Source organism: Lathyrus oleraceus, chromosome 5 (assembly GCF_024323335.1).
Source record: "Lathyrus oleraceus cultivar Zhongwan6 chromosome 5, CAAS_Psat_ZW6_1.0, whole genome shotgun sequence".
NCBI classification, from domain to species: Eukaryota; Viridiplantae; Streptophyta; class Magnoliopsida; order Fabales; family Fabaceae; genus Lathyrus; species Lathyrus oleraceus.
In genome coordinates, this window is record NC_066583.1 from 592,288,662 (window position 1) to 592,305,807 (window position 17,146).

The 17,146-nt window shown below is 38.5% G+C and overlaps 1 long non-coding RNA gene across 3 annotated transcripts; it reads right to left on the bottom strand.

Annotated features, from left to right (window-relative positions):
* Positions 1–14,691: 14,691 nt before the first annotated feature.
* On the bottom strand, positions 14,692–16,902 carry LOC127083333 (uncharacterized). 3 transcript variants are annotated; one of them, XR_007788392.1, is made up of 4 exons: positions 16,324–16,902; positions 15,988–16,038; positions 15,838–15,898; positions 14,692–15,361 (listed from the first exon to the last, which is right to left on the bottom strand). It is a non-coding gene; the product is annotated as an uncharacterized LOC127083333 (long non-coding RNA). The 3 variants fall into 3 exon arrangements; XR_007788393.1 differs by having other exon boundaries at positions 15,819–15,898; XR_007788391.1 differs by having other exon boundaries at positions 14,692–15,898.
* Between the last annotated feature and the right edge of the window lie 244 nt (positions 16,903–17,146).

The window sequence follows — 17,146 nt, forward strand, 5'->3', positions numbered from 1 at the left end:
GAAATAGTGGATGCCGTGTTCACATTGCCATTAGGGTAGATTTTTCCTTTTGTGCGCAATTACCTCTTTCTAGGAATTGCTTCCCAATGTATTTGCCTCTTCAGGCACATTTTCAATCAATAAAAGTCGTTATTCAGATAAATAGCTCTTGTTTTTATTTTTACTGTTTTGTTTGCAAAAATGTCCGAATTTTTGATAAAACATTGCATATAAGAACATGAAAGCTAAACAATAGTTTGCAGGATGACAAAACATTTGAAAATCATTTTGAATGTTGAGGACACTTGAGCGTATCTTGTCCATGTCTCCCCTGGGGGCATCTTGTTGTGTTGTTTTTCAGATCAGCATCTGTGAGGACGTTTCCTCAGCAGATATTTTCCCCAAGCAAGTTTGGAAGCTACCAGAGCTATGTTCCCCTGCAGAGACATCCGTGGATAGTGCCTTCTATTCCCCAACAGATCTAAGGATTGCCTATCCCCAGCAGGCCTGTATTTTCCGATTTCCTCCCCGAGTGAGGCAGGTTCATTAAAGTTATCTCCAGCATTTATCCTACCTGTGGACTGAAGGGTATCCCCAGCGGAGTTTACCTTTTTCCCAGCGGCAGTGCTATTCTTCAACATGAGTGTGAAGTCGCTTTACCATTCCTCAAGCAGAGTTCCCCGCAGAGTATTTCCCCAAGAGGAATCTCCCCACAGAGTCAGAGTATCTGATCATTTCGGCTCCCTAGCCAGGTTTCATTTGCATTTTGCATGTAGTAATCATTGCATCCTCAAAAACCGCGTAGCATTTCCATTCATAAATGGAGCATTACGCCATAGAAAATTCAAACATATGCATTCATGTGTTAACTTCACCAGACCGTATCCCCGGCAGAGGCGGATCATTTCATTCAACATCAGCACAGCAAGACTGCTACAGTTGCTCTTGACAGCATTCAGAATTGTTTATTCCCCACAGAGGTTTATTTCCTCACCCGATGGTGACAGAGGTTTATTTCCTCACCCGAAGGTGACAGAGGTTTATTTCCTCACCCGATGGTGACAGAAAATTTGTTTTTCCTCAGTGAGACCCCCAGCAAGTGGTCAACCTTGCCTTGACATATCTAAGATGTCGTTCTTGTGATACCAGTAGGTGTCATGTCAGCACCCGCATGTGTCTTCTCTTTTTGATGTCGGTAAACATCATCTTTCGATGTCGGTAAACATCAAGTATTCTCCAGTCATCAGTAAATGTCTGGTCATTCTTTTTGGTGTCGGTAAACACCATTGTTTCGGTGTCTGTAAACATCGAGTCTCCTCTCCAGTCATCGGTAAATGTCTGGTCATTCTTTTTGGTGTCGGTAAACACCATTGTTTCGGTGTCTGTAAACATCGAGTCTCACTCCAGTCATCGGTAAATGTCTGGTCATTTTTTGATGTCGGTAAACATCATCTTTCGATGTCTGTAAACATCGAGTCTCCACCCAGTCATCGGTAAATGGCTGGTCATTTCTTTGGATGTCGGTAAACATCATCTTTCGATGTCGGTAAACATCGTGTCCCACCCCAGTCATCGGTAAATGTCTGGTCATTCTTTTGATGTCGGTAAACATCATCTTTCGACGTCGGTAAACGTCGAGTCTCATCCCAGTCATCGGTAAATGTCTGGTCATGCTTTGTCCCCTTGTTGATAAAATCAAAATCCCCAGAAGTCGTCGGTAAACGTTTTGTCTGGTATCACCACAAAGATTTTGTTCCTCCCCAAGTGGAGATGCCATCGGTAAATGGCCCTGTATTTCTTCGATATCGGTAAATGTCGAATTCCCAGTTACAGTAGCCATCAGTAAATGGCCAGTTTGAAGTTGACATCGGTAAATGTCAAGTTTCTTTGAAGCCACCATCGGTAAATGGTCTTGCTTCCTTTCAACATCGAATCTGTTTTCCCAGCAGCCATCGGTAAATGGTCTGGCTGAAGTTGATATCGGTAAATATCAAGTTCTAACCATCGGTAAATGGTTTTGCTTTTCAGAAGTTTGTTTTTCCCCAGCCGCCATCGGTAAATGGTCGTGCTGAAGTTGATATCGGTAAATATCAAGTTTCCAGTTCTCCAACCATCGGTAAATGGTTTTGCTTTTGCTGAAGCTGTCAATTGCAGGCGTCATCGGTAAATGACGTGGTTCTCTTTGTATCATATCCAGTACTGTGCAAATTCTACGGTTTCTTTGGTATTCAATCCCTGTTTACCCTGAAAGTCTGACAGCCGTCGCTATCATCCGTTCAGGTTCCCAGCTGATTGAATAGGGGCAGCTGTAGCACCTCAAATTTGCACCTATCATTATGCATACATTTTCATATTAGGTCATAGCATATCATGATCCATTGCATAGCATTTGCATTGGCCCTCAGTTGCCTCAAGAGTAAGCAATCAAGAATTAGGTCAAACTAATCTCCTGATCAGTCAACCAAGCAAGCAAAAGAATTTCTCATTGAATCAAGGCCTTGGGGTTTGTCCAACAAGTTCACATGACTTGGAGGTCTATTTGAAGTGATCAAGGCAAGGGTTGAGGGCTCAGAGGTCAGCAGTTCATATACAGACAGTCAAAAACCCTAAAAAAGTCAACTGTCAGTCAAAGCAGTGGATGGTGGTCATTCTTGTGGAATTAGGGAACCATGGTCAATAATCAAGAGTTCATACAACTTGGGACATCATTTGAAGTCAAGTTCTCAAGGAATTAGGGTTTTGAAGTCATCAGTCAATGCACAGACAGTCAAAAACCCTAAAAGTCAACTGTTGGTCAACTGTCCATTTAATCAATGATTGGGTGATTGGAATGGGTTTGTGAGAGTTCATTCATGTCCAAATAGTCACCATATATCATGCCAAACACCATCATGGAAGAATTTGGAGCCAGATCATGAATTTCCCAAAATGGAAACTGGGCCTGTAACTGAAACTTGCCATAAATGGAAAGTTTTAATCCTCAAACTTACATTTTGATACAAGCCTCAAATGAATTTTTGCCCAACATGAAAGTTGAAGATCTTGTTCTCCCATTTCCAAAAAGTCCTAGAACTCTCAATTCCCATGTGTGGTTGGCAAGTTATGATCGAATCGATTCCAGAAAATCTTGAACTTCAGAGGGCCATATCTCCCAAACCGTTTGGCCAATTTTGGTGGGGTTTTTTCCTACAAGTCACATTTGATCCCCTCTTTCCAAAAATATAAATTTCATGAGCCAAAACTTCACCAATCAAAATGGCATATTTTGACCTTTTTCATTTAAATGTAAGTTTGACCAAGAGTTGACTTTTTGACTCAAGCATTTTTTCAACATTTGGCCAATTGAAACAGCTCATGAATATCATTTTAAGTGTGTTTGCAAAGTCAAATTATGCAGCACGTGTGAATATTGCTTGGTTGCTTGAATTGTAAGAAAAGTACCATTTAACCATACTTGCACCATACTTGTCCATGCCTTGCCTTGTACCTCAAAAGGACAGCAATCATGCAGCATTTCTTCTGTCATTAGAGCCTCATTATGCAGCCAAATAACCAATTGTACATATAGCCATGCCTCACTTGCTTAAGATTTGGAAAATGAGTACAAAGCAACCATCCATCCATGCTTCCACAACCATAACTTGTACTCTCACAGCAGAATTTTCCCCACAATTTTCTGTCATATTGCCACACAAGACAAGGGCTTGGCTGGTACTGTCACAAGAAAGCAGCTACAAACCACAGACCTTTGGCATTTTCCAAAAAAAAAAAACCTGTCACAACTTGCCTTGCCTTCACAATCCTCTCACCTATTTTTGAAACTAACAGTCAAACACTTGTCCTCTCATTTTGCTCCCAAGTCTCACTTACCATTTCATTCTTTGAAATCACATCACATAGCAGACCAGCAACAAAAAAGCCTGGCTTAATTCCCTCATCCTACAACTGCCCTCATTTTGGCTATTTTGATTTCCAATTTTTCTGTCCAGGCAAGAATGAACCAAAACCCTTGGCATTTTTCTGTCATACACACACATAGGACAATAGAAAACCTGCTGCAGCAGCCCAAGACCACACCTTGTTGTGCAAATCAAAGATGACCAATACCATGCCATGTACTATGCAGCAGAATTGAGGCCATTTTTTCTGTCATGACAGTAGTAGCAAGGACAGTAGGACAAAACCTTTTCTTTGGCCAAGGCAATTGGAGGAGGCATGCTGATTTCAAGGAACCTACCTTGCCTTTTGATTTCTTTTTGTTCTGTCCAAACACAGTGACCATAGGCCATGCTTTCACTCAAACCTTGCTTTGGCATTTTAGAAATTTTCTTCCAAACTCCACAGTGGAAGAACAGTACCTTGCCACTGAAGCAAGACTCAACAGCATATCTTAGGGTGTATTTTTCTGTCCTTTTTAGGACAGTAACAGCAGGGCATATTGGTGGGGACAGTAATAGCAGCAAAAAACCAGGGGACCTCTCTCACTCATCCTAAAAATAAAACTACATTCAGTTGGCATGGGGCAGAAAACAAACCCTACTGTCAAAAGCTCACAAAAGAGGACCTTGGCTTGGCTTGTCACAAGAAGGAAGCACCTTTTTTTTGTCATGAGCAATTATTGCCTTGCCAACCTACACAACCAACCTCACACTCTCACAAGACTTCACTCATTCATTCTTTGCATTTCCAAAAATTCTGTCTAAAACATCAAAGGACTTAAGCCTTGCATCGTTTTTTTCAACATCCAAACTGCACTGTCCTGTCACTAAAAAAACCTGCTAGCAGAGATACCACAACCACCCTCACTCATTCTCAACGACCTCATCCTTTGCATTTTATCAAGGTCTGTCCAAAACTCGCAAAAGGAACAAAACCTGGCTTGGCCTGAGACAACATTTTTCCATCATCTCCTGTCATGTGAAAACCCTAGGGTGGCAGCCACAAACCAACATAACACAAACAAAATCACTCTCAAAAGACTCATCCTTGGCACTTGTCCCAATTTTCTGTCCAAAACACCACAGAACCTAGGCTTTGCAGTGATGTTTCACTATCCACTCATCAAAATGAACTAGCCACAACCTTAAAACAGCAGAAAACTCATACTCTCTCATTCTTGCTTTGTTGCGCATAGTTTCTTTTTGATCAAAACCTGCAAAGACTCGAGCCTCCCTTCACTGCATCATCACCTGGACCATCTTTGGAAGTATTTCTCCTCATTAAAACTCAGCTGTATTGTATTTTCTATTTCTGTTTTCCTCAAGCCATAACAATGGTGAATCGAGTTTTGAGGATTTCCAAACATAGCTGAGCTTACCTACTTCAAGTTCTCATCATTCCAAAGCATAAGGAAGGGCTGTTTCAGGCTGCAACATCAAAACAAGCACTGCATCTTGGTTTTCTTCACAACCAAGTAAAAAACTCGAATCCCTTTTTTCTCTTAACCATGCTATATTTTTTGTAATCCTTGCCTTGCTGATTGTTGTAAGCCTTATATTATTTGATTTAGTTAACAATGTTGGAAGAAATCTGGAATTTCATTTTCATGAACAAGATTGTTTTCCTTCGATTTGGCTTGTCTAGGGTGATTTAATGAAAATGGATAGCACATTCATGTTGTATGTTGCATATTGATTCTATTGATGTGCTGGTTTGGTCATGCTGGGTGTTTTGAAAATCCAAGTTGCATAGTGATGATGAATGCTTGCTGCTGTTAAACCTTATCCCTGCCCATGAAAATCCTTTTGAATGGCTGTTTGTTATGTTTGTTCTGTTGTTAGTGATGTTGCATAAGGATGTTACTTCATGGCCATGCTGGATCATTGTTGCTTCTGTTATGTTTGGTTGTTCATGACTGTTTTTATGATGATGAAATTGATGATACCCTGTAGCTGCAACCTTGAACTGTCCAGAAATTTGCCATGCTTGTGTTTATTAGTTGCTGGATGATATTACCTAAACCAATACCATGTTGATTGTGTGCTGATTGAATTTTGTTTGGATGTTGGTGACAACATGAGCTGCCATGCTAATTGAACCCTGTTGCTGCTACAGCCAAGCACATAAACCTTAGCCATTTCCAAGATTCCTGTTGGCTGCTGTTGTCTGTTATTTGCATGAACCATTACCACTTGCTTTGCTTTTGTTTGGTGGTCGAATTTTGTGATGTTAATGATGAACATAAGCTGCCATACTGATTATGCCCTGCTGTTTGAAGCCTTCTGAACATGCTTAGAGAATCCATGTGGATGATGAATGCTGCTTTTGTTTAAACCAGTTACTTTGTCCATAATTATGCTATGCTGTTGTATGCTTGGTCTAGTTTTGTTCATAATGCTGACTGCTTGAATATGCCATGCTGCTTGTTTGAAACTCTATGAACATGTCCAGAAATCCACCTTGGTTCATGTTCTGTTTGTTTGTGTTGAATGCTGATGAGATTACCATGCTGCTTGCTTGATGCTTATTTTTGAATGAGTTCATGATGATGATGGTTGTATGCTGTTGTTCTAGAACCCTAAACATTTCCAGAATTCTCCCTTGGATCATGTTTGTTCTGTGGATTGGTTAATGTTGTATGGCCATTGTTTGCTTGCTGTTGGTTATGATGATAACATGATGATGATGAACTTGGTTGATGATCTTGAAGCTGAAACATGAGCCTTGTTGTGTTAGAAACCCCTAGGGTTTTAGAAACTCAGAAAATTTAGGTTGTTTGGCTGTGCACTGTTTCATTGGCTGAGAGCCAATCAAAACATTTCGTTTTGCAAGGCCAAAACGCAGCACTTCAATAAGTGACTGCAGAATTACCATTATGCCATGCTGTTGACTATGTTGACCACTTTGCTATGCTATTTTGTTCATATTGCTTCAATTATTTCCTCATCTTCCACAATTCATTTCTCTTTCAATTTTCACCCAAAAATTATGAATTTTTTTCCTCATGTTCATGAATGTGTCCTCTATTTTATGGTGAATTTTAATTAATTTTTCATTGGCTGGATTTTTAATGATAATTATTTTCCCAACATGTATGCATAAATGATACATCTTACCATTCCTTTTGTGAAATTGTCATGTTATATCCATTGCCTTTGAAATTTTTTGTGATGAAACTAGACACTTTGACCTTTGTTTCCATATAGACTTTGTGCATTTATCATTTGTGGATTGAGAGTTATGATTTTTTGAAGTCATGTGTTACATTTGTTGCTATACCATGATCATGCATTTTACCAAATTTTGTTCACATACTTCCTTACATCCAAATGACCCCAAATTTTGCATGAGCCTACTCTTGTATGTCTAGTTTACTTGTGATTTTTCTTGGATTTAATTGAACTATTTTCCATTTGTTTGAGATTTTTCTTCCCTGCCTAGTCAAATATTGACTTTGTGTGACACATGTTCCCATTTCATTTGTGAAATTCTCATACTTTATTAGATGGACATGAAATTTTACATGAGATAACTAGACATCCTCATCTTTGCCATGGTTTTGATCCCATTCATTTATCATACACCATTCTTGACTTATGATTTTTCTAAGTTGATGCATGTTGGGTTGACTTCTTTGAGCATGTTCAAAATTGCTTTGACTTTCTGATTTTCATTGACTGCCTTCCACTTGTCCAAATGAGATGAAATTTGACATGCCCACCATGCTATGTGTTGTGATTGGTCATGATTTATTTGGTGATTTTTGGAAATGTTTAAGATTGCTTTTGAATTAAGTCTTGCTGTTGACTTCTATGAGCTTCTAAATGCCATGTTTTGACCTAATTGGTTCATGAAATGATGATAGTGATTGATATGAGTGTGAACCCAATTGGTTTTGTTTCCTAATTGTTTGAAAATGATTTTGGGATACTTACCCCTTGCTGTTTGGACTTTCTCATTCATTTTTGACCCTAGGCTTGCCCTAGTGGTCCTGTTACTCACCTTTGAGCTTGTGATTTCAGGTTGACCATCAAATGGCCATTAAGACCAATTCTTTTGATTGAGCTTACCCAAGTATCATTGCCTAACCTCTTTGTTTTGTAGGTGGCTTGGCTCACACGCCATAGGCCTTGTGCCTTGCACATCCATGTGCCTCCAATTGACTGTTGGTGTCTGTTTCTGTTTGTTTTGTTTGAAGTTGCATGCTAACGTCTGCTTGACTGTTTCAGGTGCTTTAGTTGCTTAGTTCCTTGTGAACTTTTTGCTTTGCTTTGCTTGTATAAGCAATTTGCATTGAGGTATGTCTCTTTGTCTTCATGTAGTCTGGAAGACCTGGCCTGTTACTTGGCCAGGCAACTGTCTGAAGCCCTCCTTAAGAGGCAATGTTTGTGACTGTTTACTTTTGTCCTTGCATAGAGTCAAAGTCCTCCTAAGTGAAGAGGCAATTGGTGGAAGGTAGGGATATGCAATCTATCCCCCACTATTCAGTGTGTCATCTGCTTTGCTCACACCACTGTGTTGATGCATTGCGGATACAAACCCAAGATCTTGTACAAACTGTACAGTTGAGTCAGTTTTAAATGTGTAGAAGGGTTCCCACTTTCTGAACCCACACATTCTTGTCTTGAGCTCTCCCAGGCCAGGGATAAGAGCTGTGAGGTCTCATCCTCACTTCATCCTTTCATCTGCTTCACCTTAGTCTCTCAATGGCAAGGTTAAGAGCGCCTTTTACCCTATTCCAGTTGGCCTCAGTGCCTAACCCTTGTTTGAGCCTCTTGCTTGTGTATAGTGTGTGCTATCTGTGCTTGTAGGATTGTTTGACTTGCTTCCTGTGCAAGTTAGGATAGTTTGACTTGCTTCCTGTGCAAGTTAGGATAGTTTGACTTGCTTCCTGTGCAAGTTAGGATTAGTTTAGACTCGCTTCCTGTGCAAGTTAAGTGTGTGTGGCTTGCTTCCTGTGTGAGCCATACTTAGGATAGGTTGGCCCTTGTGCCATTTAGCTAGAAACCATAACTTAGGGTTGATTTTGCATGACAACATCTAGGCTCGAGTCGTAGTCTCCCTAGAGTTGTGTCTCCCTCTGTTATCTGGTTAGGCTAGTCCTTTATCCCTGCGTAGGGGAACTACATCGCCCTGATCTTCACACCAGATGAAGTATGTAGGCAGGAGATTGAGCTGATCTCTCCGGGCACCTTTTCTTTCTTTTTGTGTGTGTTGTTTTGGTTCGGATGCTGGCTTAAGTCCAGTGATTGGCAGTCGGGCTCCACGTTTGCCTGTGTCTTGTTTGTTTGTGTGCGTGTCAGCCGAGCTACGAATGCTCTGATTCTTCTCTCGTCCGAGAAGATACGTATGCATAGGATGCGAAATCCTAGCGAGCATGTGTCGTTTCCCCAGTCCGAACTACTTCGACCCTGATGTCTATGCCTGATAGACTAAGTAGGCCCAGGATGCGATATCCTGCCGAGTCAATTTCAGTCAGTTTCTTGTGTCTCTTTCAGCCAGTGTGTGTGAGCTTGAGCAGTGTTTAGCAACCAATTTCCTTTCTAGTGTGCGTGGATCCCGTAGAATACTACGGATGCGTAGGGGTGCTAATACCTTCCCTTCGCATAACCGACTCCCGAACCCATCCTCTTTGGTCGCGAGACCATGTTCTTTCCTAGGTTTACTCTGAGCGTTTCCTTTCCCTCTTTTGGGATAAATAACGCACGGTGGCGGCTCTGTTGTTTCTTTTTCTCCGCCGGTTTTTCGCGCGATGCGACACTGCCGTGCCAATCCTGGTATTATGGACAGATTCAGAAGTGTTGAAGTTCAGGACCGGTTCCGGCACTACACCTTCATGGGCCACAATCCAGATGCAATGCCTTCTCCTCCGCCTCCGCCAAGTTTCAGAGATCCTGATAGAGATGACGAAGAGTCCTGTGGTGGCTATAATCCACATTAAACCATCCTCATTTCATATCACTGCATTTCATTGCATATTGCTTAAGTTTTTTTTGGATTAGTTGTACAATATATGTCTTGGCTTATGTAATTTTCAAACACTACCTACTACTTAAATGCTTATTACTTTCTGTTTACTTCTGATGTTATTGCCCACATTTATCATTCTTTGTGAGTGATTCTTTACTTTTTAAGCTTCCTTCTTTGTGATTGTTAGCTTCTTTATCATTTTTGCTGTGCCCTGCTACAACATGTTGCCTTGATAAAGCTGTTTTTTTCTTTTTGATTTTGACAAAGGGGGAGAAATGCAGATGTTGACAGATATGCACAAACTCAGGGGGAGAATCACACATCTTGCAAAAAAAATTTGCCATCATCAAAAAGGGGGAGTTTGTGAGCAAATTCTTTACTGTGAATAAGTTTTGAATGATAGCAAATTGTGTGATCATTGTCTAATTGTTGGTTGTGCATTATTTTACATGATTCATTTGTGTTTTTACTCTATACTATTGTCTCATGTCTATACATAAAGATCCACATTGATACATCTCTTAAAAGAACTCATAAAAACTATATTGTGTCAGTATGTATCAATACATGTTCATATGCATCGATCCATAAACTTGTTGTATATCACAAAACGTTTTTGCTTCAGTATGTATCGATCCATACAAGTCTTATATCGATACATGGCCAGTTAAAATGCTTTATGCATCGATTCATACGAGTCCTATATCGATACATGCTTAGTTAAAATGCTCTATGTATCGATACATACAAGCTTTGCATCGATACATGCTTACATCAATTCTCTAAAATTAATCAAAGTTACAGTATGCATCGATGCATAACCTTTTATGTTAATGCATAAGTCTATTTTGTCTACTAACAGCTTCTGTCTTTCATATATAAGAAGTATTGTGACAACAGTTAAGTGTACGAATTCAGAAGAGAAAAACAGTTGAACACAAGATCAAAGGAGTGTGTAGCAGCAATTGTTTTTGAGCAGTTAGAAACCTGAAAGAGACTTCATCTTCTTCATCTTCTCAATCACTTTTCTTCAAGAATATCAACACATAATCATTCTTGTTCTTTGGATTAAAGGATCAACGAAATAACATTCAGTGGTACGATCAAGGATTTAGCTGAGGTGCTCAATGGAACGATCGAGGATCTAACTGAGTTGAAGGTTGAAGGGGGTTTCGAGGAAAAACCAAACGGTTTATCCTTCAAGAACTGGAGTGTTCTTGCGGGTTTGTTAGTCACGTTTGCAGAACAGATTCAGCCGTAGCGTAGGGTTTGGAAATCGGGTGATTTCGCAAACAGGTCGTGGAACCGGTGAATTGTTTGCAATTTCTTGTAGGAAATTCTTGATCGAGCTCAGATCAAGTGGAGGTTTTATACAAGAAGAAGTTCTTGGGATTTAGAATTCTGTCTGTGTATTGTAACCTTGTATCAACGAGTTCGGCATTATTGATAATTACAGTTCTCAATTTCAGTTGAAATTGAAAGGGAGACGTACCCACACGCGAGGACGACAGTGGGGAACTTCCTTACCAAATCTCTGCGTATCGTATTCTTTCCTTATCTCTCTTTACGTTTTCAACAGTTTTGTGATTTCAGTTGGCGTGTTGTGACTGCACTTTTCGTGATACAATAGTGGTAAGAAAACTTCTTTAACTAAACTCCACCATTGTTCATCATTGATCACATACACACCAATTGTTTGACAAAACTGTTAGCTGAGTTTTATTCATTGGAAATAGAATTTAGTGATAAGTGCATTTGATTTAGTTAGATTCTGGTGTTAATAATCTCTATCGTTCTAATTCAAATCCAGCAATAAATTCGCGTGTCCGGTTTTCTAGTAGCGGTTCAGAATAGACGAAAGTCGATTCGGGACTAAAATTTTCCGCTAAGTTTCAATAACTCTGATAAAATTTTAAATCCGTTTATTTTCAAAGAGGTGATCTATTCACCCCCCCTCTCGATCACTAGCCACACCGTCTAACAGATATGACATGATTTGAGAAATGCATGAAATGTGATGATTGATCGATACATGTAATAGGTTAATGGAGGTGCGCCAGTGGAGATTGGTCTTCAGGGTAAGTATGTCAAGAAAGGTTTTAAATTTCATTGGGGATGCCAAGCGAGGTTATGTTTTTTTCATTTTAATTTTTTTTCCTTATATTACAAGGCTTTCAGATCTTTAACATACATGTGATCCCATATGTTATCAGACCATTCTATGATGTATGAGATGAGATGCATGGTTTGATGATAGAGAAATGTGAACATGATTAATGCATGATAAATGCAAACATGATTGAGGTAAAGATAATGGATGTTGATGATTTGAATGCCCCATCTATGTGGTAGCTTGAAGGTTTCCAAAAGTGCCCACGTGGCGAGCAATGGATGGTTAAAACTGGACATAAGGGTTCTTTTGCAGCAAATTTTCTTGTCGAGGGAAAAGTTTATTTGATAGAAGATGGTTCTAGCATGACCTCGCAACACTCATTTTGAACTCGGTCATTGTTGATGTATTATAGGCTTTACCTAAGCACCTTAAAATATGGAGAGAGCTTTCCCATATCATTTATGTAGCTTATATTGCCCCAAACTGTTGGGTCTTTGACGAACTTGGACTCAATGTGAGTTTTGAAGCAACTTGTGATAATAGGATCTAGAGATGGCTTTCCCCAATATTTTAAACCATGAAGCAGTCTGCCCATGATTAATTGATTCTTAGAGCGGTTTACCTCTGATTTATGGAGTTTTAAAGTGATTTACCCCATATTGACCGACTCTTGGGGTGATTTTCCCCTTATGTGACCATTTACAAATGATCAAGTTCAGTAACTGATTGCACACTGTTGGATCTTCCTTGATGCTAAGTTCTGACTTGCAAATAAAATTGTTCCTTCAACATGGTATTTCTAATGCAATGCTCATGCAGGTTTTGAAATCAAAGTTATTGTTGTGATGTATAATGGATGGGTTATTTGGTCAAAACATAATGTTGTCATGAACATTAAAAGCATGAAAATGTAAGAAAATAATGTGATTGACAATGATTAGCAAACATCTTAGGACTCAACTTAACACAATTTTACTGATGTATGTTTTCAAAGTAAACCTTTCTTCAATTAGGTCTTTTAAAGGTTGTAACATGGCTTGGTTCACGGTTTATGAACAAAAGGATTATAAGGATCAAAATTTTTTTTTAGCCCTCCCTAATTCTCCTTCTAATTATCTTCATTCCTAAATTCAATTAACTTAACGGATGCATTCAGTGTCCAAGAGAATTTTGAGGTTGTAAAGATGAAGATATAATGGCTTAAGAACTGATGAGATTTCTTGAGATGACAGTCACCCTTTTTGTTTTCTCCTTTAGATATGATGGCTATAATCCTGCTTTTTTAAGGGTTTTGATGACCTCTTTTTTTAATATTTTTTCTTTCTTCTTTTGCTCTTTTTTTTTTCTTTTTTTTTGGGAACAATTTCTACGAAATTTGTTCTTATGATTTGTTTTTCTTCTGTTGGGAGGGTTGTGGCTTCCATGTTAATGGTTTGAGAGAAACAACTACGGTAAGCTTTTGGATTGTCATTACTTCTTTGACACCGTATGATATGTGTGAGGAAGAGGATGTGTTTGAACCTTTTATTAGAAGGTGTAGATATGGGTGTTGTACCCCAAAATTTGCCCTACCTTTTTTCACTTTTCACCTAACTTTTGGTTTGAGATTCATATACATTCATTCATTCCAGATACATGTGTATATCATTCATTTATGTTAACACTTGCAAATAATCATCATATATTCAAAGCTTATGGCTTGTAAAGCTAGGACTTGCTTGTGGTCTAAGCCCTAGAAGTATGACATGGCTCTTCACATGCTCATCATGGGAATGAAACCTTAATTGCTTGGTCTTTGAGGTAGGGATTCAAGAAGACCTCAGAATGGCCTTTCTATGGGGAACAAAACCCTATTTTTTTGGTGATTTGGTTGTGGGACCTTACGTGGGTTCTCTGGGTCTTGCCTTGGCTATCCTAAACCCTAATTCAAGGCTCATACATTGGAGATTTTCTTGTGAAGCATCTTGATTGATTCAAAGACCTTAAGGGTATGCCTCATGGAAACCCTAATCAGGGGAGATGTGGTTCTAATGCCTTTTGTGTGACCTTTTAACCCCAATGTCATCTGATTCTCCATCATTCCATTGTGGCTTGATTCTCTTGTTTGGTCAAGCTTCACCCAATAACCTTTTGTGCATGACTATTCATGTTGGTCTCTTGGTTTTTATCCCATTGATTTCATGCTCCCATAGGTGCATCTTGTGCTTGTCAATTTCCATTGGTTTGAGGTCATGATCTTGGCCCCTTTATCTTTATCAACTTCCATGCTTGGCCTTTCATCTAGTCATCCTCATACCTAGTGCCTAGTTCATGGCTTGCCTAGGCCTGTTTCATCTGGTCAATGCAACCTCATGCCATTGTCATTACTTGGTGCTTGGTCATAGCCCATTTTATGCCATTCTTTCATGTCTCACGTCGTTGTGCCATTCTTTCATGTTTCATTTGTGGGGTTTTAGTTCATTCCTAGTCAATGATCATTGATGGATTCATTCTATTATGCTCACTACTTTAGTTCAAGTTATGGTCATGATAAGGTGTTCATCCGTTTCAATACCTTGCATCCTTTTCCATTGAAATTCATTTCAATTCATGTTTAAGTTCAGGTTTAAATTCATACAATTCATTTCAAGTCATGTTTATGCATACGATTGCATTTAAATTCATGTTCATGACAATTCAATCCAAATTCATTCATTACAATATCAAGATCATTCAAGATTTCATCCATTAGCAATTTACAACCCATTATTATCCATTCCAAAAAATAATACAAAAAAAATGATGAACTTCGAACCAATTGTTAACTTTGGTCAACGATTGACTTTTTGGTCAACATTGACCAAAGTCAACTTAATTACTTTACATCCCTAAATGTCCTAATCCTAAATCCTCATGTTCCATGATTGATCTTGATTGGGCAATCTACTTGGTTCTTCATGAAGAAGTTTTGTTGTCATCACAAGCCAATTGAACATGCATCTTGTAACACAATAGGCATGGCCTTTCTGCATCTTTCATCAACAGCAGCATCTGGGGCATTTTGCATATTATAAGAACCCTGCATTACATCGTGGCATTGTAATGGGTACCAATAGAATAACACATTCTAAGCACCACCAATTTCATCGCCACATCAACATCTCAAACCGTTAAAACAATTAACAAATTTACTTCCGTTTAGTCCACTTCGAACTGGTTAACAAACTTAAAACAATCCTAAACTCGCAAATTCTGATGCAAAACGTGTAATAGTGAACGCAACATATGACATACACTTCAAGGCCGTGAAAGAGTTGAACATTTGAGATCATTTATGGGACCTTCATCAGAATAGTAACAGAAATCCCAAACCCCGCCATCCTGTCCAATTCAAGTTCAGCAGCATTAGCACATCGCATTTCAAACTAATTCCTAACAATTCAACATAACCTACACCAGTCCCAATTCAATTTACCACATGGCATCAATATATCTTGTGATTTTCTAATTTAAACATATCCTAATTGATCCTGTTCAGAAACATTTGAAACTATAAATTTTCCACAACAATTTCATACATACTACACTAGCTTTATAGCCTATTACCATGTAACCCAACCAACAATTATCTATTAAAATCCAACAATGCGAATTGCAGCTGAACTAAAGCACATCACTAGCGGCATATGCATCTGGCAACAATTCATACAATCAGCCACACGTAAGTAACAGTAATATACATGACAAAGACACGGTATCCAACAGATCAGTACATGACCATTTCCGCCTTAACACCTAATATGCCAATTTCCAAGCAAAAAAATCAAAACTAGCAAACCTGCAGAACTGAAGCATACCCGGTAATTCCCGACCCCAGCTGCATCACATTAGCATCGCCTTGCATCTAAGTCTATTAACCTGCATATTTTGATAGCAAGAAATTGGTGACAGTGGGGTAAAAATGCATTCACAATTTCATGGGCATCTCATTTAACTTGCAGACTCACCTACAAGATAGTTCACAATAACTTCCAGCTAATTTCCAAATGACAAGTTGACTGTAAAGGTAGCAGAGTTGAGATTAATTGAGAGATAAAAAGCCAACTAACTCCAACTGTCACAGAATAGAAAATTGCAACTAATTGCAGAGTTGTAACAGAGTTGTGAACTTGAAAACGGTTTTAGCATTTCAATTTCATTTCATTTAGAATTTCATAACATAATTCTAAGCTAACTAAATCCTAATTGTTTTGTGGATTTCAAGCAAATTTAGATGTGAATTTCATTGGAATGTAAAGCAAATTTCTAACTGTTTTTGGAAAGGAAAAGTTATAAAAGCTAACCTCAAACGATTCTTCATTCTGGCCTTCATTCTCCAATTGATTCTTCACTTTTTCTTTCATCCTCCAATCAATTCTTCATTTTTTCTTTCATCGGTTCTTCATTTTTTTCTTTCATTCTCCAATCGATTCTTCAGGTTTCCTTTCAGAACTTGTTCATTCTCCAAAATCCTGATTCTGCAACAAGTCGGTTCTGCAATCGAACTCTGCAGCTAGCTTCCATTATGAGTATGACAAACTCTTATAAAGATACATAACAAAGACGAAAAAAGAGAATGTTAGGTTATGGCTGCATTGAAAGATATCAATTTTATATAAGTAGGATATGTAGAGAAGGATCCTCTATAATGACATTCATAAGAGATATTTCAAGACATCAAAGTCCATTTTTGACCTTACACAAATATGACACATTTTTCTGCCTACCGCTTTCTATGAAAAGGACAATCAAGGCATTGGAAGACATTGCAGTGGAGATGGTGAATTGTGACGTGAAGAAGAGTCTTAGAGATCAAAGGTGAATAGTCGACATCATTTTTTTTTAAGTATATCAATAATTTGATTTATCCAAATCACTAATAAAGTCGTAAAATACCAAAGTCACAAAGTTCATTGAAGTCCTCGTAACCTTTGGACTTAATATCGACTAAAAAAATACTTTAGAAGGAAAATTCACCTACTTTAAACATAAACACATTTATTTTTCAGATTTAATAATATGAATTATTTAAATTAAAACATATTTATAATAAATATTTTTATATTTGAAAAATTATTATTTGAAAGTGAAACTTATTTTAATTTTTAAAATTTTCAAAACTAAAAC